This window comes from Heterodontus francisci, chromosome 5 (genome assembly GCF_036365525.1).
Source record: "Heterodontus francisci isolate sHetFra1 chromosome 5, sHetFra1.hap1, whole genome shotgun sequence".
NCBI classification, from domain to species: Eukaryota; Metazoa; Chordata; class Chondrichthyes; order Heterodontiformes; family Heterodontidae; genus Heterodontus; species Heterodontus francisci.
This window is the reverse complement of record NC_090375.1, coordinates 45,395,463-45,419,902: the sequence shown is the minus strand read 5'-3', so window position 1 is coordinate 45,419,902 and position 24,440 is coordinate 45,395,463.

Genomic DNA, 24,440 nt, shown 5'->3' with positions numbered 1-24,440 from the left:
GTAGCTAGACAGACAAAGTGGCTGAAGGAAAGCTGGACACTGCTTATGCAAAACAGGTTGATGGCACAGCTCATGAAGTTTATGCCATGCTTTCTGAGGAGGCTTATGTGGTTATGAGATGGCAAAAAAAGATATTCTTGCTGCTATGAGTTAGTCCCTGAAGTTTACGAGCAGAAATTTTGGAACCTCCTGAGACAGCCTGGGCCGACTTGTATAGAATTTGAAAGGGTGAAGCAAATTAACTTCGATTGTTGGATATGGGCACTAAAGGTAGAGGCTACATATGAGACCCTTAGAGAAATAATTCTCTTGGAAGAATTTTAAAAAATCACTGCCTTCGTTAGTAAGAACCCATGTAAAGAACCAAAAGGTTTCAACAGCCAGACAAGCAGCTGAGATCACTGATGATCATGAGCATGTTTATAAGCCTTTGTCCATCACCCTGACAAACCCGAGAAGGATAGAAGGTGGGAGGGGGAAATGAAGGCTAGTAACCAGGGACAAGAAGTGATAGCTGGGAATGCCCGTGGATCTCCTTCTAAGGTCAGAAATGAAGATACTGAAGGTGGAAGTGAGGTCCAAAAGCCTGTGTTTCCATTGCCACAAGGTAGGATACCTTCGTGCAGAATGCTGGAAGTTGTGGGGTGCACAATGCCAAATGCAGTGAAAGGGGTCCTGACCGAGAGTACAACAGATCAGGCTATAGCTCCAACTGTGGCTGTAAGGCCAAATACAAAAAGCAATGTGAGTGAAGGAGACATGAACAGGATACCAGAGAGTTATAGGGAATTCTTGTCAAAAGGAACAGTCCCCCCAATGAGGCAGGTAAACCTAGAGTTATGCTTAGCGATAAAGCAGACAACCAAACTCTTTTGCTGCAGAAAAGCAAAACTTTTCCACCAGAGAGCGCATTGAATGCGTTTTAGTGAATGGTATCAGCAGGAATTATATACCTGTACCTTTGTATCGGGTGCACCTGGAGTGTGACCTATTGTCTGAAATGTCTGAGTTTTGTTGTCTCCTTTATCCCTAAGTATAACGCCAGTTTTGCCTGCCTCACTTGACAGAGTTCTCAGACCCATATAATAGCTGGGATATTTATGACTTAGTCATAATTATTAAAAATAGGCTATCCGAAAGATGGTAATATTCTCTGTTGGTTTTCTTTCTTTTTTTGAGGGAAAGTTAGTACAATACTTTGGACCCAAATAAAAGTGTCTATGAGAATTTGTCTGGTTTGAACTTGATTAAAGGAGATTCATAGGAATGTACTCCTGATTTGGTTTAGTCCCTATAAGGGGTTACATTCATAAATTATTTCTGGGTGAACCACTGAAGGTACGGTTCAGTGGACCATATAGAGTGGTCAAAAGGATGGAAACTATTTGATTAACACCCCAGATCACCAGAAAAAGAATCGGCTGTGTACATTGAAACAACACCACTGCCGGGAGTTGGATAAGCAAGCACAGATTTGTCAGGTAATAGGGACAGTGAAGGTTGAAAGGGATAGTGAGGATGAGGTAGAAGGAGGCCTAGACAATTCTCAAATTGTACCTCCTACTATCGGTTAGCTAATACTGAATTGTTAGAGAGATTAGATACTATGGGCTGAGTTTTATAGACCCCCGCATTGGGGGTCATGCCAGGTGGGGGCAGGGGGAAATGCCTCTGGGAGAGGCCTGCCATTGACCTCGACATCGGGAAGGCACGGCCCCATATTGCTGGTGGCAGTGAAGCCTCGTGGCGGCCTCCCTGCCGCTTGGCGACAGGAGCCCAATTTACATATGTAAAATAACTTACATACCTGAATTAATGACCGTTGTGCTCATGCCGTCTGTCCTGGAGGGATATTGATTCCAGTGACCGGCATTCCCACGTCTTCGAATCCTCTCTATTCTGGACGCTGTTCAGGAGATACAGATGGTTGTGCTTGAGGCACAGAATAAGAAGCAGCATAGACTAAAATCAAGCAACTAGTGATGGCAACACCAGTGCTGAAATACTAGGACGTAAAAGATGAAGTTACCCTGCAGAGTGACACCAGTGTGACAGGACTTGGAGTAACCCTAATGCAGTAAGAACAATCTATTATATTTGCATCCAGGTGTTAATGCAAATGGAGCGATGCTACACTCAGATCAAGAAAGAGCACCTGGCCATTGTCTTTGCTTGTGAACATTTTCATCAATACCTACTTGGAAGAGACAAAGTGACAGTTGAGTCTGACCCCAAGCCACTTTAAAGCATTTTCCTCAAGCTGCTACTATCTGCTCCACAGCATCTGACCTTCCACTTTCAAACTGCACAATGTTTAATGTTTAACCCTTCCCACCATCCCCTATACATATTTGGCGTATTTTACCCCGTTTGCCACTCCTGCACTGATAAACTTACCTCCTCCCCCCTCCCCACCAGCGTGGCGTCTCGTTTCCCCGGACAGGAATCTGAAGGCGCGAGAGTGCCGTCTACCACGCTGAAGATTGCGGCAGGCCCCCAAGATCTCAGGTAAGTGTATTTAAATTTATTAATTTTATTGATTTACATATTTAAATTGTAGCCCCCTCGCCCAGTGGCAGGTGGGCTGCCACGGAACCTTGCCGCTGCTGTGAGAATCGGGCTGCGCCCTGGCAGCGTTGAGGTTCGTGGCGGGCCTCATTTGGAGCCATCTTCAGGCCCCCCCCCCCCACCACCACGGATCACGACGTCAAGGGCTTGTTAAAATCCAGCCCTGTGTGTGCAATGTATGTGCAGAGACTGGCGAGAATAACAAATTGCTAATGCATGAGAGCAGTTGTGTGCACAGTGGGTAACTCACAGTGTAAATGATAATGCATGCAATTTTTTTGCATGAAAAGGGGGATGTTTGGGATAGAAATGTACTAATGTGCCTTCTGGCTTGCCGTAGTCACATGACCTCTAGTATGAGGCACTCACTGAAGGTATCCATCAGCGGGCAGTTCAATCAAGACACAGTACAAGCAAGACTATTTTCCTGTGAGCTCACCTTTAAGAAACCATACCTTTAAGAGAGCAGCCACTGGTACAATTGATGACATCTTCAGGCATATGTAAGGGGGCACTATTTTGAGACACACTCAACACATGGCTTTACAGTGAGCAGACACATATCAGCAAGAAAAGACCTATACCTAAATCAATGCAATGTATATAAGTAAGACAATAAATAGTGTTTGCTTTGAGTCTGAATGTAAAGCCTGCGTTTGTCATTTAAATAAGATTTAAGAACACAGCACAACACTACAGAGTAGGGCTAATTGGATAGCACTTTCAAAGAGCTGGCACAGTCATGATGGGCTGAATAACCTCCTAATGTATTGCATGCTTCTATGATCTGCTCGGTTTTGATGAGCAAGAGGTTCAATGTAGGAAGGCCTAATCCCCTAAGTGACACAGCTTTGTCAGAGGATTAATAAAGGTGGAGGTTCAAGTTCCCAAAGATTCCATGACAGCCAACCTAATAACACAAATGCCATAGGTGAATAGTAATGGAGTTGAAGTGCTCTTGAAACAGATATTGGACGGAGTATATACTGAGCTGCCACTTTGCGTTTACCCATTTTGCATGACCCCCTCACCACCCCCCCAAACCACCAAAATAAATTTTCACCCCAAGGAGATGCAAAAAATTTAAAGAAAGCAGAATAGGAGTGAAAAATTCTTTCATCCTTTGGAAAGGTTGAAAAAGCATCTCAAAGCATTGGCAGCCTTTGTTGAGCCTGAACAGTGGCGCAGTGGTTAGCACCGCAGCCTCACAGCTCCAGGGACCCGGGTTCGATTCTGGGTACTGCCTGTGCGGAGTTTGCAAGTTCTCCCTGTGTCTGCGTGGGTTTCCTCCGGGTGCTCCGGTTTCCTCCCACATGCCAAAGACTTGCAGGTTGATAGGTTAATTGGCCATTATAAATTGCCCCCAGTATAGGTAGGTGGTAGGGAAATATATAGGGACAGGTGGGGATGTGGTAGGAATATGGGCTTAGTGTAGGATTAGTATAAATGGGTGGTTGATGGTCAGCACAGACTCGGTGGGCCGAAGGGCCTGTTTCAGTGCTGTATCTCTAAACTAAAAAAAGTGAAGAGGAACATCATCTTAAAATTAGAGCTGGGCCTTTCAGGAAAAAGACTTTTTCACACAACGGGTGATAGATATTTCGAGCCCTTGCCCCAAAAAACTGTGGATGCTGGGACATTTGGAGATTTCAATATTAAACTAGATAGATTTTTGTTATGCAAGATTATCAAGGTATATGGAGCAAAGGTGTAAAAATAGAGTTGAGGTGCAGATCAGCCATGATCTAATTGATTTATGGCTATGATCCTATGTTCCTACTTGTTCCTTCAAAATCTAGATCTGAAAATGGTTCAAGGGTAGTTGACCAGTTATATAGACCATGGAGATCCTAAATTCAATCCCTGGCTGTTATTAATGTACTCCCAGATTATAATGAGGAAAATTGCTATCAAGTCTCCCTGCTGGAAGCATGTGTATGTGAGGAGAGAATCATTGTGATGCCTCCACAACACTGACATGAATAATGATAATTTCAGTGAGAACCAGTATCTATGGACTTATATGCTGCAAGAAGTCAAAGACTTGAGGAAGAGAATAGATTTTGCAAGGAAACATGCTTTTTCGGGTTGTTATGTTACAAAATGCCATGGACAAGGAATTTTGATACGCTTTAACATGTCAAAAATTGATTGTCACTCCTTTGACATAACCAAATCAAGAACGTTAGTCAAGGTTTTAGATTGGCTGGAAACCCATCTTTGACGGTGTTCTTTAAGCCAATTAACTCCTTTTTTATTTCCATTATATAAGACAGCTATAAGTAATTGGTGATTGTGGATGAATAAATATTCTCAAATTTTACTTGTTTACTTTTGCTGATCGGGGAATATTTATACACAGCTTCCCTCAGGAGATCAAGTGGATGGGGAGTCCAGGATACATAAGTTTTGCTTACGTTATGGAAAGAATATGCTTGATGAACTGAAATACATTTTTGTGAGCTATTGAGGCTTATGTTTTAAAGACGGATTTTTCCACGAAGCACATTTTAAAACAGCTTCTATCAAATGGCATTTCCACACATTCTCTCAGTAATGAGGACAAATCTAAACAAGAGACAACAATTCCAAAATATCAGGGTACTAAGGAAGAAATAAAATGTTATTCAGCTAAAAACTGCAGTAAGGGTCATAGTTTTATTTATTTTCTAAAGCTTTTATATTTGTGCATCAGCAATGTTGTGAGGAGAGAATCAGAAGCACTAGTGTTACACAAGGATTTATCTTTGGGTTCCTCCTATTTCTCATTCACATGCTGCCCCTTGGTGACATCACCCAAAAACAAAGCTTCAGTTTCCAGATGTACATTGATGACCCCCAGCTCTACCTCACTACACCTCTCTCCACATCTACACTGTCTGGAAATTGTCAGAGTGTTTGTCCCACATCTGGTACTGGATGAGCAGAAATTTCATCCAACTAATTATTGAGAAGACCGAAACCATTATCTTCGCTCCCCGCTGCAAACTCCACTCCCTAGTCATTAACTCCATCCCTCTCCCTGGCAACTGTCTGAGGCTGAACCAGACTGTCCACAATCTTGGTGTCATATTTGACTTCTGACACATATCCACATCACTAAGACCCACCTCCGTAACACAGCCCAACTCCTCCCCTGCCTCAGCTCATCTATGCTGAAATCCTCATCTATGCCTTTGTTACCACTAGACTTGACTATTTCAATGCACTCCTGGCTGGCGTCCCACATTCTATCCTCCATAAACTTATTATCCAAAACTCTGCTATCCATGTCCTTGCTCGCACCAAGTCCCATTCCCCCATCATCCATGTGCTCACTGACCTACATTGGCTACTGGTTAAGCAACAACTCAATTTTAAAATTCTCATCCTTGTTTTCAAATCTTTCAATTGCCTCGCCCCTCCCTATCTCTGTAATCTCCTCAAGCCCTGTCACCGTCCAAGATCTGTTCACTTCTTCAACTCTGGACCCTTGAGCATCCGGATTTTGATCACTCCGCTATGGGTGGCTGTGCCTTAGCTGCCAAGGACCTAAGCTCTAGAATTCCCTCCCTAAACCATCCACCTCTCTATCTTTCTTTCAGTTTGGTCCAATCTGGTTTCATGGGGAATGCATTGGGCAAGAATTTCCTGGAGATTGCTCCATTGCAATGGCATATTTACATCCTGGAGCCAGAGGAAATTATGGCATAAATAAGTTAGTTGGATAACAGGTAATTAAATAAATGTTTCAGTGCTGTATCTCTAAATCTAAATCTTTATATTTTTCTACCGAGTCCAATAAATGTATCTAGAAGTAATTTTAAAATGTTAATAGCACTTGAACCTCCCATTTTCAAGCCTGGTGAGGTTTCTGGTATTCACATATATAAAATGTTACCCAGAGGCTATAGACCTATCAAAATTTAGAGAACCATTTCCTCACTAGCTCTTTTTGTCTAGAATTTCATGGATCTGAAATTGGAATGTTTCTTTCGGGTTTCAGCTGCATTTCAGGTACTGGGCACCCACCTCATGATGAATTAAAGTTCAGCCGCTGATGTGCACTGTCAGATGATGGCCATTTGTCAAGGTTGCTGGGAGGCTTCTATATGCTGTTAGGAATCAGGCTGAGTCATGTCTTTTATTCTGGCAACCATGTCATCATTATTTGTCACAGTCTTGTTTATCAGCCCAATTGGAGTGCCTTCTGCCACTGTGGGGCATCGTAAGGTGTCAGCACTCACTGCTGGCGGCAATATCAAAACAGCTCCAGCCATCTGAAGGCACAATTGAAAAGTAATGCAGGTTTCTTTTGTGGTTTCTTTCTTTCTCTCTAAAATTTCCTGTAAAAAGGCAAGAACAAATAACGTCTGCCCTGTCAGATGGACGTAAAAGATCCAAAGGTACTATGTCAAAAAAGAGCAAGAGCAAAAAAAGACCAGTGTCCTGGCCAGTATTTATTCCTCAACCAACATCACTAAAGAAAAGAATATCTGGTCATTATCTGTTTGCTGTTTGTGGGAGCTTGCTCAGTACAAATTCACTGCTGCATTTTTTATATTACAATAGGACAATTCAAAAAAGTACATAATTGGCTGTAAAGTGCTTTGGGACGTCCTGTATTCATAAAGTGTGCTTTATAAATGCAAGTCTTTCTTTTAGTTTCTTTTTTCTTTTGACACAGTGACAGTAGTAAGTGTCTGGAGAGGACATAGCTGCCTTGTCCTTCTCAGTGGTAAAGGTCACAGGACACAAAGGTCCTGCCTCAGTTTATACATCTATAGTGGGTATTTGGACAAGACATTGAAGCCTGGAGGGTGTCCCTGGAGAGCTACCTCAGTGAGAGTCAGGAAGAGAGAGGAGAACATTGAAAAAAAGGAAAGAAAATGCCCATAAAAATCTTCCTGCATTATTTTATACTGCAGTGCCCTCATTTTTCATCAGTTGTCATTCTCCCATTGTTTTCAATTACAAACACTGTCTGCATCAGCATCTGCTTACTGATGTAATTTGCTTATTGTGGGTGATCCATTCACACTCTGCATCTGAATAGAAACATCAAAAACCAGGGGAAATTAGGGCCTCCAGATCCTGATGAATAAAAGCAAAAGTGAGAGTGCCAGAAGTCATTAAACTTGGATCAGGATTAAGTCTGGAATGGGAGTTCTATGAATTCCCCATAAGTACAGCTGTTTGGTGAATCTCTGTAATGCAGCCCAGTTAATCATTCAATTAAACAATAATTAGGTCTGAATGGGGCATGGAGTGGATGGGGCAGGGTGGGGGGGGAAACAGAAAATGCATTTTCACTAAAATGACTAGACATGCATAATGACCTGCTGTCTCTTGGAGAAATTTGGCAGATCACTGACTATATATTTACTCTGTTGAGCTGAAAGAAAATAATAGGGGACGATAGTGTATGCGGATCATGGCTCTGTAGTAAGGGAACAGCACGTCATTTATTGTTTTTCTCTCCTGCCCTGAAGATGTTGACTCACACTGGCATATATTTTCTTTGGTATCAGCTGCCCAGGTGACTATCTTCATGGCCTTGAGATTTCCCAATGGAAAGACAAATGTATGAGCCCTCAATGGCTCTGCTGAAATTCCTCTCACCATTAATTTGGTAAATGTGTCAGTCCAGGTAACAAATGGCAACAGGCTATTTCATGATATACATCATCATAGTCAGGCATGATCCTGGTCTTATTTGACTGGAAGATGCCAATAGACAATCATCAATCAATACAGGGAACTGTGACTAATTTGGCTCCTTCCTAGCCCAGGGACACTGAAGCCTTAAATGTTTTGACAGTTCAGGGGCACTTTATAGTACAGCCTCCCCAGGGTTTTTCAAGATCATCATCATTGCTACATACTCCACAACTTTGCAACACAAATAGAGCTAACCATGGAGAACATAAGAACATAAGAAATAGGAGGAGTACGCCATTCAGTCCTTAAGTCTGCCCCGCCATTCAACAAGATCATGGCTGATCTGCCCCAGACCTCAACTCCTCTTTTGTGCCAGCTCCTCATAACCCTCAACTCCCTGATATTTCAAAAATTTATCTACCTCCTCTTTAAATATTTTCAGTGATCTAGCCTCCACAACTCTCTGGGGTAGAGAATTCCAGACATTCACTACCTCCTGAGAGAAGAAATTCCTTCGCATCTCAGTTTTAAATGAGTGTCCCCTTATTCTGTAACTATGTCCCCTAGTTCAAGATTCCCCCACTAGTGAAAACATCTTCTCAACATCTACCCTGTCAAGCTCCCTCAGAATCTTGTACGTTTCAATAAGGTCACCCCTCATTCTTCTAAACTGTAATGAATAAAGGCCTAACCTGTTTAGCCGTTCTTGATAAGTCAACCCCTTCATCCCAGGAATCAGCCTAGTGAATCTCTTTTGAACTGCCTCCAATGCCAGTATATCCTTTTTTAAATATGAGGACCAAAACTGTATGCAGTACTCCAGGGGCGGCCTCACCAACACCCTCTGTAGTTGTAACATGACTTCCCTATTTTTAAACTCCAACCCCCTAGCAATAAAGGCCAACATTCCATTTGCCTTCTCAATTACTTGCTGCAATGGCATGCTAACTTTTTGTGTTTCATGCAAGAGAACACCCAGATCCCTCTGTGCTGCACTTTTTTAAAAGTCTCTCTCCATTTAAATAATAGTCTGCCTTTTGATTCTTCCTACCAAAGTGCATGACTCACACTTTCTTACATTAATCTCCATTTGCCAAGTTTTTGCCCACTCACTCAACCTACCTATTTCCCTTTGCAGATTCCTTATGTCCTCATCACAACATGCCCTCCCACCTATTTTTGTATCATCAGCACATTTGGATATATTACACTCTGCCCCTTCCTCCAAGTCATTAACATAGATAGTAAATAATTGAGGCTCTAGGACTGATCCTTGTGGCACTCCATTAGTTATATCTTTCCAACCTGAAAAAGACCCATTAATCCCGACTTTCTGTCTTCTGTGAGTTAATGAATCCTCAATCCATGCTAATACATTACCCTCAAGACCATGAGCTCCTATCTTGTGAAATAATATTTTATGTGGCACCTTATCGAATGCCTTCTGGAAATCCAAATACACTACATTTACCGGTTCCCCTTCATCAACTCTGCTTGTTATATCCTCAAAGAACTCTAGCAAATTTGTCAAACATGATTTCCCTTTCACAAAACCATGTTGACACTGTTTGATTGCATTAAGCTTTTCTAAATGTCTTGCTATTTCTTCCTTAATAACGGACTCTAGCATTTTCCCAATGTTAGGCTGACTGGCCTATAGATTCCTGCTTTTGTCTCCCTCCCTCCTTGAACAGGGGCATCACATTAGCCATTTTCCAATCTGCTGGGACCCTCCTGGAATCCAGTGAGTTCTGGAATATTTCGACCAATGCCTCCACTATCTCTCCAGCCACTTCCTTTAAAACCTTTGGATGCAGGCCATCAGGTCCTGGCGACTTGTCTGCGTTAGTCCCATTAGTTTGTCAAATACTTTGTCCCTCCTGATAGAGACTGTTACAAGATCTTTCCTCCCACTAGCTCCTTGCTGATCTGATATCTGTGGGATGTTTATAGTGTCTTCCACCGTGAAGACCGATGCAAAATATTGGTTGAAGTTATCTGTCATTTCCCTGTTCCCTGTAATCAATTCTCCAGTCGCAACGTCCAAGGGTCCCACGCTCACTTTAGCTATTCTCTTTTTATATACCCGTAGAAGCTTTTGCTGTTTGTTTTTATATTTCTTGCCGATTTACTTACATAATCAATTTTCTCCCTCTTTATTAGCTTTTTAGTCATCCACTGCTGGTTCCTAAAAAATTCCCAATCCTCTGGCCTACCACTCGTTTTTGCCACTTTGTACACCTTAATTTTTGATTGGATACTCTCCTTGAGAAGAATGCCAGTTCAGAATCAAGTCCTGAGCAGAATGCAGATGATGATCAAGAGAAATTTATTTAAAAAATACAAGTCCAGCCAGGAAGATTCAATTAGTATAGTGCTTGAAGGAACCCCCAGCCGTACACATGACCAGAGAAAGTGGTTGAAAGCACCTTTTCCCTCACAATCCCTGGCACTTGTTCAACTAATAAGCATCCTTTCTTTTATTGTGCTGCCACCTTGTTGTACACGATCAGGAAGCAGTTTAGAATCATAGAATCATAGAGAGATACAGCACAGGAGCCCATATGACCCTTAATGCCTGTGCCAGCTCTGAAAAAAAAATCCCATTCATTTATTTAAAAACGGAGGGAGACAGAAAGCAGGAAACTACAGGCCAGTTAGCTTAACATCTGTCTTCGGGAAAATGTTATTATAAAAAGACGTTATAGCAGGGCATTTAGAAAAATTCAAAGTAATCAGGCAGATTCAACATGATTTTGTGAAAGGGAAATCATGTTTAACCAATTTATTGGAGTTCTATGAAGGAGTTACATGTGTTGTGGATAAAGGGAAACTGGTAGATGTACACTACTTAGATTTCCAGAAGGCATGTGATCAGGTGCCACATCAAAGGTTATTGCAGAAAATAAATGCTCATGGTGTAGGGGTTAACATATTCGTATGGATAGAAGATTGACTAGCTTTGACAGGAAACAGAGAGTAGGCATAAATGGGTCATTTTCTGGTTGGCAAGATGTAATGAGTGGTATGCCACAGGGATCTGTGCTGGGGCCTAAACTGTTTACAATTTATATCAATGACTTAGCTGAAGGGACAGAAGGTATGGTTGCTAAATTTGCTGATGACACAAAGATAGGTAGAAAAGTAACTTGTGAAGAGGATATAAGGCGGCGACAAAGGGATATAGATAGGTTAAGTGAGTCGGCAAAGACCTGGCAATTAGAGTATAATGTGGGAAAGTGGGAATTTGTCCACTTTGACAGGATGAATAAAAAAGAAGCATATTATCTAAATAGTGCGAGATTGCAGAGCTCTGAGATGTAGAGATCTGGGTGTCCTAGGCATGAATCGCAAAAGATTTGTATGCAGGTACAGCAGGTAATTAGGAAAGCTAATAGAATGTTATAGTTTAAAGAGAGGGGAATTGAATCCAAAAAGTAGGGAGGTTCGTGTTCAGTTGTACTCGGCATTGGTGAGACCACATCTGGAGTACTGTGTACAGTACTGGTTTCCTTATTTAAGGAAAGATGTAAATGCATTGGAAGCAGTACAGAGAAGGTTTACTGGACTAATACTTGGAATGGGTGGGCTGTCTGACAAGGAAAGATTGGACAGGCGAGGCTTGTATCAGCTGGAATTTAGAAGAGTAAGAGGCAACTTGATTGAAACATATAAGATCCTGAGGGGTCTTGACAGGGTGGATGTGGAAAGGATGTTTCGCCTTCTGGAAGAATCTAGAACTAGGGATTACTGTTTAAAAATAAGGGGTCACCCATTTAAGACAGAGATGAGGAGAATTTTTTTCTCTCTGAGGGTCGTGAGTCTTCGGAATTCTCTTCCTCAAAAGGCGGTGGAAGCAGAGTCTTTGAATATTTTTAAGGCAGAGGTAGATAGATTCTTGATGAGCAAGGGGGTGAAAGGTTATCGGGGGTAGGTAGAAATGTGGAGTAATCAGTTCAGCCATGAACATATTGGATGGTGGAGCAGGCCAAGTGCCCTACTCCTGCTCCTAATTCGTATGTTCGTAGCCCACTCCCGTGCACTATCCCCAAAGACCTTCAAATTTTTCCTGTTCAAGTACTCATTCTTTTTTGAAAGTTATTATTGAATCTGCTTTCAGGTAGTGCATTCCAGATCATAACAAGTCACTGCATCATTTTCTTCACTCATATCTCCTCTAGTTCTTTTCCCAATTACCTTAGATCTATGTTCCCTGGTTACTGTGTCATCTGCCACTGGAAAGTTTTTCCCTATTTGCATGATTCAAAACTATTCATGGGCCTGAAGTTTCCACTCTTGACACAATTTTTAATGCGGGCAAATTGCACTCAAAGGTGTGCTAATTTGAGAAAAGTTTTTTTTTTCCCCCTCAAGTTTCTGCTCAAATTCATTTTCACATCATCAAACTTTAAATCTGCCATGAACCAATGCAATTAAACAGCGTTTTAGCATGTCATTTTTAAAAACATATCTTTGTATTAAAAGTTATTATTTTATATATTTAAGAGTGGTAACCTGGTGTGGCTTTATTAATATAGCTGAAAAAGAAAATCACATTTTTAATCAGGGCCTCTAGTCCACCACTTGTGAGGAATCTGATTTTAAATAACTTAAATGACTTTTAAAAAACTATACAGAACAAATTTTCTAGTCACATTGGTAAACAATAGTCCGTTTCTAAGAAAATTTAAAAAATTAAATGTTTAATTTAAGAGCTTCCTCGAAGGCCCACAAACAAGCACTATTAGTGGAAACTCACAATTGTGATAACTTCAGACTGGGGCATGGCCTGTTTTGTGGGTGGTGTGACCTCCAGTGTGATTTTTTTAAGAACTAGCGCAGAAGATCACATAACCTTGATTTGCACTGGATGTAATTTGCGCTTGAAATTCCTCGATCTTTGGTACTAGTCTGGCCAATTTTTGCCAATTACCACTGAACCAAGTGGAAACACCTGTCCTTTGATTTTGAATAACTCTAACAAATCTCTTAATCTTCTCCACTCTAAGCGGACAAGCCCAGTTGCTCTAGCTTCTCTACATCACTGTACCTAGAACTGTACTCCAGGGAGAATGCTGTCACTGAGACTGCCCTCAATGCAGCCCAGCCTCTACCAGTCATGGATGAGCTGGACATACAGCCAACCAAATCGGAACTCAGTGATGCCATTGATTCCCTAGCCAGCGGAAAAGCCCCTGGGAAGGACAGCATTACCCCTGAAATAATCAAGAGTGCCAAGCCTGCTATACTCTCAGCACTACATGAACTGCTATGCCTGTGCTGGGACGAGGGAGCAGTACCCCAGGACATGCGCGATGCCAACATCATCACCCTCTATAAAAACAAAGGTGACCGCGGTGACTGCAACAACTACCGTGGAATCTCCCTGCTCAGCATAGTGGGGAAAGTCTTTGCTCGAGTCGCTCTGAACAGGCTCCAGAAGCTGGCCGAGCGCGTCTACCCTGAGGCACAGTGTGGCTTTCGTGCAGAGAGATCGACTATTGACATGCTGTTCTCCCTTCGTCAGATACAGGAGAAATGCCGTGAACAACAGATGCCCCTCTACATTGCTTTCATTGATCTCACCAAAGCCTTTGACCTCGTCAGCAGACGTGGTCTCTTCAGACTACTAGAAAAGATCGGATGTCCACCAAAGCTACTAAGTATCATCACCTCATTCCATGACAATATGAAAGGCACAATTCAACATGGTGGCTCCTCATCAGAGCCCTTTCCTATCCTGAGTGGTGTGAAACAGGGCTGTGTTCTCGCACCCACACTTTTTGGGATTTTCTTCTCCCTGCTGCTTTCACATGCGTTCAAATCCTCTGAAGAAGGAATTTTCCTCCACACAAGATCAGGGGGCAGGTTGTTCAACCTTGCCCGTCTAAGAGCGAAGTCCAAAGTACGGAAAGTCCTCATCAGAGAACTCCTCTTTGCTGACGATGCTGCTTTAACATCTCACACTGAAGAATGCCTGCAGAGTCTCATCGACAGGTTTGCGTCTGCCTGCAATGAATTTGGCCTAACCATCAGCCTCAAGAAAACGAACATCATGGGGCAGGATGTCAGAAATGCTCCATCCATCAATATTGGCGACCACGCTCTGGAAGTGGTTCAAGAGTTCACCTACCTAGGCTCAACTATCACCAGTAACCTGTCTCTAGATGCAGAAATCAACAAGCGCATGGGTAAGGCTTCCACTGCTATGTTCAGACTGGCCAAGAGAGTGTGGGAAAATGGCGCACTGACACGGAACACAAAAGTCCGAGTGTATCAGGCCTGTGTCCTCAGTACCTTGCTCTACGGCAGCGAGGCCTGGACAACGTATGCCAGCCAAGAGCGACGTCTCAATTCATTCCATCTTCGCTGCCTTCGGAGAATACTTGGCATCAGGTGGCAGGACTATATCTCCAACACAGAAGTCCTTGAAGCGGCCAACATCCCCAGCTTATACACACTACTGAGTCATCGGCGCTTGAGATGGCTTGGCCATGTGAGCCGCATGGAAGATGGCAGGATCCCCAAAGACACATTGTACAGCGAGCTCGCCACTGGTATCAGACCCACCGGCCGTCCATGTCTCCGTTATAAAGACGTCTGCAAACGCGACATGAAATCGTGTGACATTGATCACAAGTCGTGGGAGTCAGTTGCCAGCATTCGCCAGAGCTGGCGGGCAGCCATAAAGACAGGGCTAAATTGTGGCGAGTCGAAGAGACTTAGTAGTTGGCAGGAAAAAAGACAGAGGCGCAAGGGGAGAGCCAACTGTGCAACAGCCCCAACAAACAAATTTCTCTGCAGCACCTGTGGAAGAGCCTGTCACTCCAGAATTGGCCTTTATAGCCACTCCAGGCGCTGCTTCACAAACCACTGACCACCTCCAGGCGCGTATCCATTGTCTCTCGAGATAAGGAGGCCCAAAAGAAGTCTGGCCAATTTTTGCCAATTACCACTGAACCAAGTGGAAACACCTGTCCTTTGATTTTGAATAACTCTAACAAATCTCTTAATCTTCTCCACTCTAAGCGGACAAGCCCAGTTGCTCTAGCTTCTCTACATCACTGACGTCATTCATCACTGGTACCATTCTCATAAATCTCCTCTGCACTCTCTCTAAGGCCTTGACATCCTTCCTAAAGTGAGGTGCCCAGAATTGGCCATTCTAGCTGGGGTCTAACCAGTGTTTTATATAGGTTTTGCATAACTTTCTTGCTTTTATACTTGATTGTCCTATGTAAAATCAAGGATCCCATATGCCTTTTTAGTGGGCAAAATTCAAAGTCAGTGCAACCAGTTTATTTGCTAACTTTGGCTCATGTGTTAGTGATGTTAATGTATTTTCCATCATGCATCTGCTTAGTACTGGTGTATTAAGAATAAAGAAGAAAATTACAGCACAGGAACAGGCCCTTCGGCCCTCCAAGCCTGCGCCGATCCAGATCATCTACCTAAACCTGTCGCCTATTTTCTAAGGGTCTGTATCTCTTTGCTTCCTGCCCATTCATGTATCTGTCTAGATACATCTTAAAAGACGCTATCGTGTTCGTATCTACCACCTCCGCTGGCAACGCGTTCCAAGCACCCACCACCCTCTGCGTAAAGAACTTTCCACGCATATCCCCTCTAAACTTTTCACCTCTCACTTTGAACTCGTGACCCCTAGTATTTGAATCCCCCACTCTGGGAAAAAGCTTCTTGCTATCCACCCTGTCTATACCCCTCATGATTTTGTACACCTCAATCAGGTCCCCCCTCAACCTCCGTCTTTCTAATGAAAATAATCCTAATCTACTTAACCTTTAACCTCTCTTCATAGCTAGCACCCTCCATACCAGGCAACATCCTGGTGAACCTCCTCTGCACCCTCTCCAAAGCATCCACATCCTTTTGGTAATGTGGTGACCAGAACTGCACGCAGTATTCCAAATGTGGCCGAACCAAAGTCCTATACAACTGTAACATGACCTGCCAACTCTTGTACTCAATACCCCGTCCGATGAAGGAAAGCATGCCGTATGCCTTCTTGACCACTCTATTTACCTGCGTTGCCACCTTCAGGGAACAATGGACCTGAACACACAAATCTCTCTGTACATCAATTTTCCCCAGGACTTTTCCATTTATTGTATAGTTCACTCTTGAATTGGATCTTCCAAAATGCATCACCTCGCATTTGCCCTGATTGAACTCCATCTGCCATTTCTCTGCCCAACTCTCCAATCTATCTATATTCTGCTGTATTCTCTGACTGTCCCCTTCACTATCTGTTACTCCAACAATCTTAGTGTCGTCTGCAAACTTGCTAATCAGACCACCTATACTTTCCTCCAAATCATTTATGTAGATCACAAACAACAGTGGTCCCAGCATGGATCCCTGTGGAACACCACTGGTCACACGTCTCCATTTTGAGAAACTCCCTTCCACTGCTACTCTCTGTCTCTGTTGCCCAGCCAGTTCTTTATCCATCTAGCTAGTACACCCTGGATCCCATGCGACTTCACTTTCTCCATCAGCCTACCATAGGGAACCTTATCAAACGCCTTACTGAAGTCCATGTATATGACATCTACAGCCCTTCCCTCATCAATCAACTTTGTCACTTCCTCAAAGAATTCTATTAAGTTGGTAAGACATGACCTTCCCTGCACAAAACCATGTTGCCTATCACTGATAAGCCCATTTTCTTCCAAATGGGAATAGATCCTATCTCTCAGTATCTTCTCCAGCAGCTTCCCTACCACTGACGTCAGGCTCACCGGTCTATAATTACCTGGATTATCCCTGCTACCCTTCTTAAACAAGGGGACAACATTAGCAATTCTCCAGTCCTCCAGGACCTCACCCATGTTTAAAGATGCTGCAAAGATATCTGTTAAGGCCCCAGCTATTTCCTCTCTCGCTTCCCTCAGAAACCTGGGATAGATCCCATCCGGACCTGGGGACTTGTCCACCTTAATGCCTTTTAGAATACCCAACACTTCCTCCCTCCTTATGCCGACTTGACCGAGAGTAATCAAACATCTGTCCCTAACCTCAACATCCGTCATGTCCCTCTCCTCGGTGAATACCGATGCAAAGTACTCGTTTAGAATCTCACCCATTTTCTCTGACTCCACGCATAACTTTCCTCCTTTGTCCTTGAGTGGGCCAATCCTTTCTCTAGTTACCCTCTTGCTCCTTATATATGAATAAAAGGCTTTGGGATTTTCCTTAACCCTGTTTGCTAAAGATATTTCATGACCCCTTTTAGCCCTCTTAATTCCTCGTTTCAGATTGGTCCTACATTCCCGATATTCTTCCAAAGCTTCGTCTTTCTTCAGCCGCCTAGACCTTATGTATGCTTCCTTTTTCCTCTTAGCTAGTCTCACAATTTCACCTGTCATCCATGGTTCCCTAATCTTGCCATTTCTATCCCTCATTTTCACAGTAACATGTCTCTCCTGCACGCTAATCAACCTCTCTTTAAAAGCCTCCCACATATCAAATGTGGATTTACCTTCAAACAGCTGCTCCCAATCTACATTCCCCAGCTCCTGCCGAAATTTGGTATAGTTGGCCTTCCCCCAATTTAGCACCCTTCCTTTAGGACCACTCTCGTCTTTGTCCATGAGTATTCTAAAACTTACGGAATTGTGATCACTATTCCCAAAGTAGTCCCCTACTGAAACTTCAACCACCTGGCCGGGCTCATTCCCCAACACCAGGTCCAGTTTGGCCCCTTCCCGAGTTGGACTATTTACATACTGCTCTAGAAAACCCTCCTGGATGCTCCTTACAAATTCTGCTCCATCTAGACCTCTAACACTAAGTGAATCCCAGTCAATGTTGGGAAAATTAAAATCTCCTATCACCACCACCCTGTTGCTCCTACATCTTTCCATAATCTGTTTACATATTTGTACCTCTATCTCACGCTCGCTGTTGGGAGGCCTGTAGTACAGCCCCAACATTGTTACCGCACCCTTCCTATTTCTGAGTTCTGCCCATATTGCCTCACAGCTCGAGTCCTCCACAGTGCCTTCCTTCAGCACAGCTGTGATATCCTCTTTGACCAGTAATGCAACTCCTCCACCCCTTTTACCTCCCTCTCTATCCCGCCTGAAGCATCGATATCCTGGGATATTTAGTTGCCAATCATGCCCTTCCCTTAACCAAGTCTCAGTAATAGCAATAACATCATACTCCCAGGTACTAATCCAAGCCCTAAGTTCATCTGCCTTACCTACTACACTTCTTGCATTAAAACAAATGCACCTCAGACCACCAGTCCCTTTGCTTTCATCATCTGCTCCCTGCCTACTCTTCCCCTTAGTCATGCTGACTTCATTATCTAGTTCCTTACAGGCTTTAGTTACTACCTCCTTACTGTCCACTGACCTCATTTGGTTCCCATCCCCCTGCCACATTAGTTTAAACCCTCCCCAACAACGTTAGCAAAAGCACCCCCAAGGACATTGGTTCCAGTCTGGCCCAGGTGTAGACTGTCCAATTTGTAATAGTCCCACCTCCCCCAGAACCGGTCCCAATGTCCGAAAAATCTGAACCCCTCCCTCCTGCACCATCTCTCAAGCCACGCATTCATCCTGACTATTCTTTCATTTCTACTCTGACTATCACGTGGCACTGGTAGCAATCCTGAGATTACTACCTCTGAAGTCCTACTTTTTAAACTTGGTTCCTAACTCCCTAGATTCTGCTTGTAGGACCTCATCCCGTTTTTTACCAATATCATTGGTGCCTATGTGCACAACAACAACTGGCTGTTGTGTGTGAAGTCTTCTATGTGGATCCCTGGCGGAAGGAGTAAGTGCTTGGGGTGGCTGCAGGGATTCAATCAATCATTCATAGTTGGGAAGTGGTGGAGGAGTATCTGACATGCTGGGACATCTAAGGCAGTGGGCAGGTTGGGGCAGAGGGAAAGGGGCTAATAGCAATTTTGATCCTCTTCCCATGGGTCCCCTTCTTCAAAAAGGATATTCGATTAATACAGTCAGATCCCAGCAATCTCCCATGCTTCTATGATTCTACTCTATGATTGCACAAAAACCCCTTTCAGGTCCCGTGGACATCAGGATCTTCCCCCTCAGGCTTTCTTCCCTACTCTAAACCCAATCTCATTATTTCGAAACTTTGAAGAAGAGCAGGGGAGTTCTCCCCAGTGTCATGGCCAATATTTATCCCTCAACCAACATCTCTAAAACAGATTATCTGATCATTACCACATTGCTGTGTGTGGGAGCTTGCTGTGCACAAATTGACTGCCATGTTTTCTACAACAGTGACTACACTTCAAAAAAATTAGTCTTGGCTACAAAATGCTTTGTAACATATGGAAGTTATGAAAATTACGATATGGATGCAAATCTTTCTTTTCTTCTAAAGTGCATTGCTAATGCTTACTAAATCCATAAACACGCAATCCAAAATCCAATACGCCCAGGATCTACTTCACAGTGATCCCCAGGTTTCTTTTTATTCATTCACACATTGCTGCAAAGACAGCATTTATTGCCCATCCCTAAGTTCCATTAAATAGGGGGTGGTGAGCCGCCTTCTTGAACTGTTGCTGTCTGTGTGGTCAAGGTACTCCCATAGTGTTGTCAGGGAGGAAATTCCAGGATTTTAATGCAGTGACAATGAAGGAACAGTGATATATTTCCAAGTCAGGATGGTGTGTGACTTGGAGGGAAACTTGCAGGTGCTGGCGTTCCCAAGCGTCTGCTGCCCTTGTTCTTCTATGTGGTAGAGGCACTGTTGAAGAAGCCTTGGCAAGTTACTGCTGTGAATCTTGTAGATGGTACACACTGCAGCCGCAGGGCACTGGTGGTGGAGGGAGTGAATATGTAACTCCAGTAGTCCTAGTACCTTTCTCCCTAATGTTACTGTAACCCTGGGAGCCTTCTCCCAGTGTTTCCAAGACCTTGGGAGTCCACCTTAAAGTGCTAGACCCTGAGTCACATCCTCATATTATCAGATTCCAAGACCAACCCCAATGTTGATAAGCCAATGTCCCTGGTTATGCAATTTCACATAGTATCCTTTATCTTATAAAACCCCCTGATGCACCATAAGCAATACTATGATAGATCCTCTAGTTTCTAGAAAAGTACCAACATCAAAGGGTCAGTTGTCCTTCCATAACTCACCCACCCACCAACCATGGATGACCGACCTGTTAAAACAGAATGAAACTGCTGTATTTTAAAAGATGGAAGGTCTCAAATAGCTCCAGTGTGATAAACCAGCAAGCATTGGATATGCAAATGCATCTCAAACCCCAAAATGGTTAAAATTGAGAAGTCTAAGGGAAGGGGCAAGACTAATGGAACAGGTTGAAATTAATAGAAGGTGAGATAAATCAAGAAGTAATGATTACTTGATACTAAACATATGTTTTAAAATCTTGTGGAGTGGCAAGAACAACATATGAGAGAGCCTTCAAAATGCAAGTCCACCACAAAATACACAGGTATTGAACTTTCCAAGACCTTAAAGGATCTATATATCAGAACTCATTTTAATACATGGCATTATTAAGATCCCTAAAAATGCAGCCATAACTTTGCCTGAAAATTCAGTATTAAAACTTTTTTGAACCAATTACAGTCGCTCTTTAAGAAAAACTGAGTGTTAGTTTTATGCGCCAAGAGCAAATAGCAAGAATTTGAGTGCGTGAGACTCATGATTTTCTGGCAGAGTAGGGCAATATGTCTCCCAGAACACAAAACTCCTTGTTGGCACTGCTGAAAATGAAAATTTACTCCCCCTTTTATTTTGTTGATTTGATCTTTTCTCGCACTCTCTTCCCTTTTTCTCCCTCCCCACTGCTAGGCTTCCTCATCCTTTATCTGATGTAGCACAACAATAATTGTGGTTTATGAATTTTCTAAAAACATAATCCTCTTGCTAGGAGCTCTTACAGGAAACCATTCCAGTCACTACTTCCTTTCATGAGGCATTACCTTTATAACTGGGGGATGGAAAACACATGAACAGCAACTTCTATGGCACAATTGGTTAATGCCTTAATGCCATATGTTATCGAAGAGAAGATACAGGACTGATCGCTGTAATCAGATGTCTTGAGTTATGCGAGCAGACTGCAAAAACCTGGGACTTTCAGCCATGAAAGGAGATTACTAAAGTATACAAGGCTGGATTTAAACTACAACTTTAGTGTTGCTATGAAGTATTTTCTTTTTTGCAATGACTTTAAGGCTGCAATGTAAATCTCGAGTCAAGGCACAACCTGATTCCTGAAAGAAACAATGCGTGAAATGCTGGAAGCGGCAGTCTCACACAGTTTTGGTTTGACACCATATGGTGTGTAACTTCAGCATTGTGTCAAATTCGATTCAAAAAGTGCTTTAGGGGATTTACATTCGAACCCCTGAGAGAGAAGCTCAGCTCAGACTTAAATAAATACACCATAACATTTTGAACGGTGCAGAAAAGCTAAATCCAGAACTTGATTTCAAGTTAGATGGTGAGAAGACGACATGATAGCTTCAGTTGAAGAGTGAGCTTAGCCACAGGCACTGGGCCAAATGGTCTCTTTCTATTCTGTAATTTCTATGAGGTTATGATAAGGAAGTGCAAATAAATAAAATTGTATTTTGTAATGCCTTTCACATCTTTAGGACACACCAAAGTGCTTCATAGGCAATCATTTATTTTTGAAATGCAATTACTGGTGTTTTGTAGGCAAACATGGCAGCCAACTTCCACACAGCAAGATCCCACAAATAGCAATTTGTGGTATTAGTAGAGGAATGGGTGTTGACTGGGATATCAGGAGAACTCCCCTGCTCTTTTTCAACCAATAACCCTTACATCCATCTAAATGAAAATAATTTTTAATTTCTCATCCAAAAGACACAATGCAGTACTCCCTCAGTACTTAACTGCCAAGTCCCTGAAATGGAGCTGGAACTCATAAACTTCTGACTCATTACTGCAACTGGTCCAAGCTGGTACTTGGCCAAACTTGTGAAAGGATAATTTATAATGTCTCCAAGTGACTTGTACAAAAAGAATGATTTTTTTTTTTTTACATTGTGCCATCACTGGGTGACCTCACTTTTTCGAAGCACATAATGGTAATTTATGAGGGCGGCACACTTGATTCATTAGTTGACCATTAGTTTAACTAGTCGGAAAATGCCTTCATGAAATTCTGATGTATGTTCCGAGTGAGCAAGCCTCCCCCTCCAAGCAGGAACATGAAGCTGTAACATTATCCCTAAAGAATGATCAATAATTATAGGCAAAGTAGGGTAGTAGAGGCAAAACCTAGAAATATTTAAGTGAAAAAGAGGGTAATTTTCAATTTCAACACCTGGGTAGTAATCTGCCAGGGCAGATTGCTCATCCACTATCGAGCCCACAATCGGGCAGGTGGGGGATGATCCACTTTTCCAGGTTACCACTCAGGCAGCAAAGTTGAATATTTCCCCAGATGCTGCAATGAGCAGAATCAAAGTTCTTTATAGATTAGTTGGATGAATTTGGATGTATTGCCACATCATCTCCATCTTCTAATCCTCTGAATAGAATTGACAGTAGTTTGAGTGCATCCAAAGTTAATTTTATTTTTGGCGGGAATGAGATAAATAGCCTGTTCTCATTCCTTGGTTCCTAATTTTCCTGAACTAAAGCTCTCCATCACTGGGATTTTCATCCTTATTGGGGTGAGAGATAGAGAGATAGAGAGATAGAGAGATAGAGAGATAGAGAGATAGAGAGATAGAGAGATAGAGAGATAGAGAGATAGAGAGATAGAGAGATAGAGAGATAGAGAGATAGAGAGATAGAGAGATAGAGAGATAGAGAGATAGAGAGATAGAGAGATAGAGAGATAGAGAGATAGAGAGATAGAGAGATAGAGAGATAGAGAGATAGAGAGATAGAGAGATAGAGAGATAGAGAGATAGAGAGATAGAGAGATAGAGAGATAGAGAGATAGAGAGATAGAGAGATAGAGAGATAGAGAGATAGAGAGATAGAGAGATAGAGAGATAGAGAGATAGAGAGATAGAGAGATAGAGAGATAGAGAGATAGAGAGAGAGAGAGAGAGAGAGAGAGAGATAGAGATAGAGATAGATAGAGATAGAGAGAGATAGAGATAGAGAGAGATAGAGAGAGATAGAGAGAGATAGAGATAGAGAGAGATAGAGAGAGATAGAGAGAGATAGAGAGAGATAGAGAGAGATAGAGATAGAGAGAGATAGAGATTGAGAGAGATAGAGAGAGATAGAGAGAGATTGAGAGAGAGATATAGATTGATAGAGATAGAGATAGAGATGATTAATCTACAACTTTGTTACCATTGTAATATGTGACTATAAAGGATGATAAAAGGTGAACTAGATGAAGCCTGGCCTTTTTCTATCTAGCAACTTGTATGTTCCTATGAACAATTGTGCAACATTTTTATCCTCATGCACAGAAGATGAGGTGATGTTTCAGCCAGGTGGTTGCACATTGTCATGCAAATTGTGTGAGGATGGTGTCTCTAGACTGTCTTTCAATTGGATTTCAATGCCTCAGGAGTAAGCACCATCACTGAGCAACTGTTGAAGCTACAGCTACCATTGGAGGTGTGGAGGTGTTGTGGGGGGGGGGGGGGGGGGCGGTGGAGGGCGGTTGGTAGGGGTGGTATGGTGGGGGTTATGGTGAGTAGTTCCAGTAAAATAAACAGAACATTAGCTATGCTGTGCTTTTAGTGTGAAGCTATGTTAAGAAAGCTATGAATATTATTCAATTGGATCATAGTAGTTCTAGAGAATCCATATCATGTTTCTATCTGGAACTACGGTTTGGCTCCTTTCAGTCAGTAGCATTATAGTAGACAGGATTTCAATCCAGCAAATACATCCAGTCTCTGCGACAGCTTCTGCTAATTCAAAATATTTTACATTAGATCATAAATGTCCCAAGGTTACATTACAAATTACATTTATACAGACAAATGTAATGATTGATGCAACTTGGATAAGGAAATAGTATATAAAAAAATTGAAATGGATTTGGAAAAACTTATAAACCACTTATATAGACTTACTGAGTTCCATGTTGCCACCTGATGATAATCTGTATTGAAGTTTATGCTGCCATGCTAAGAATGGTGTTCCATGCTTTATTAAATAAATGTGATAAAAACTCATTGCACAAGTTGAAACAAATTCATTTTGTACCAGTAACTCCACAAATGGATCATCCATCA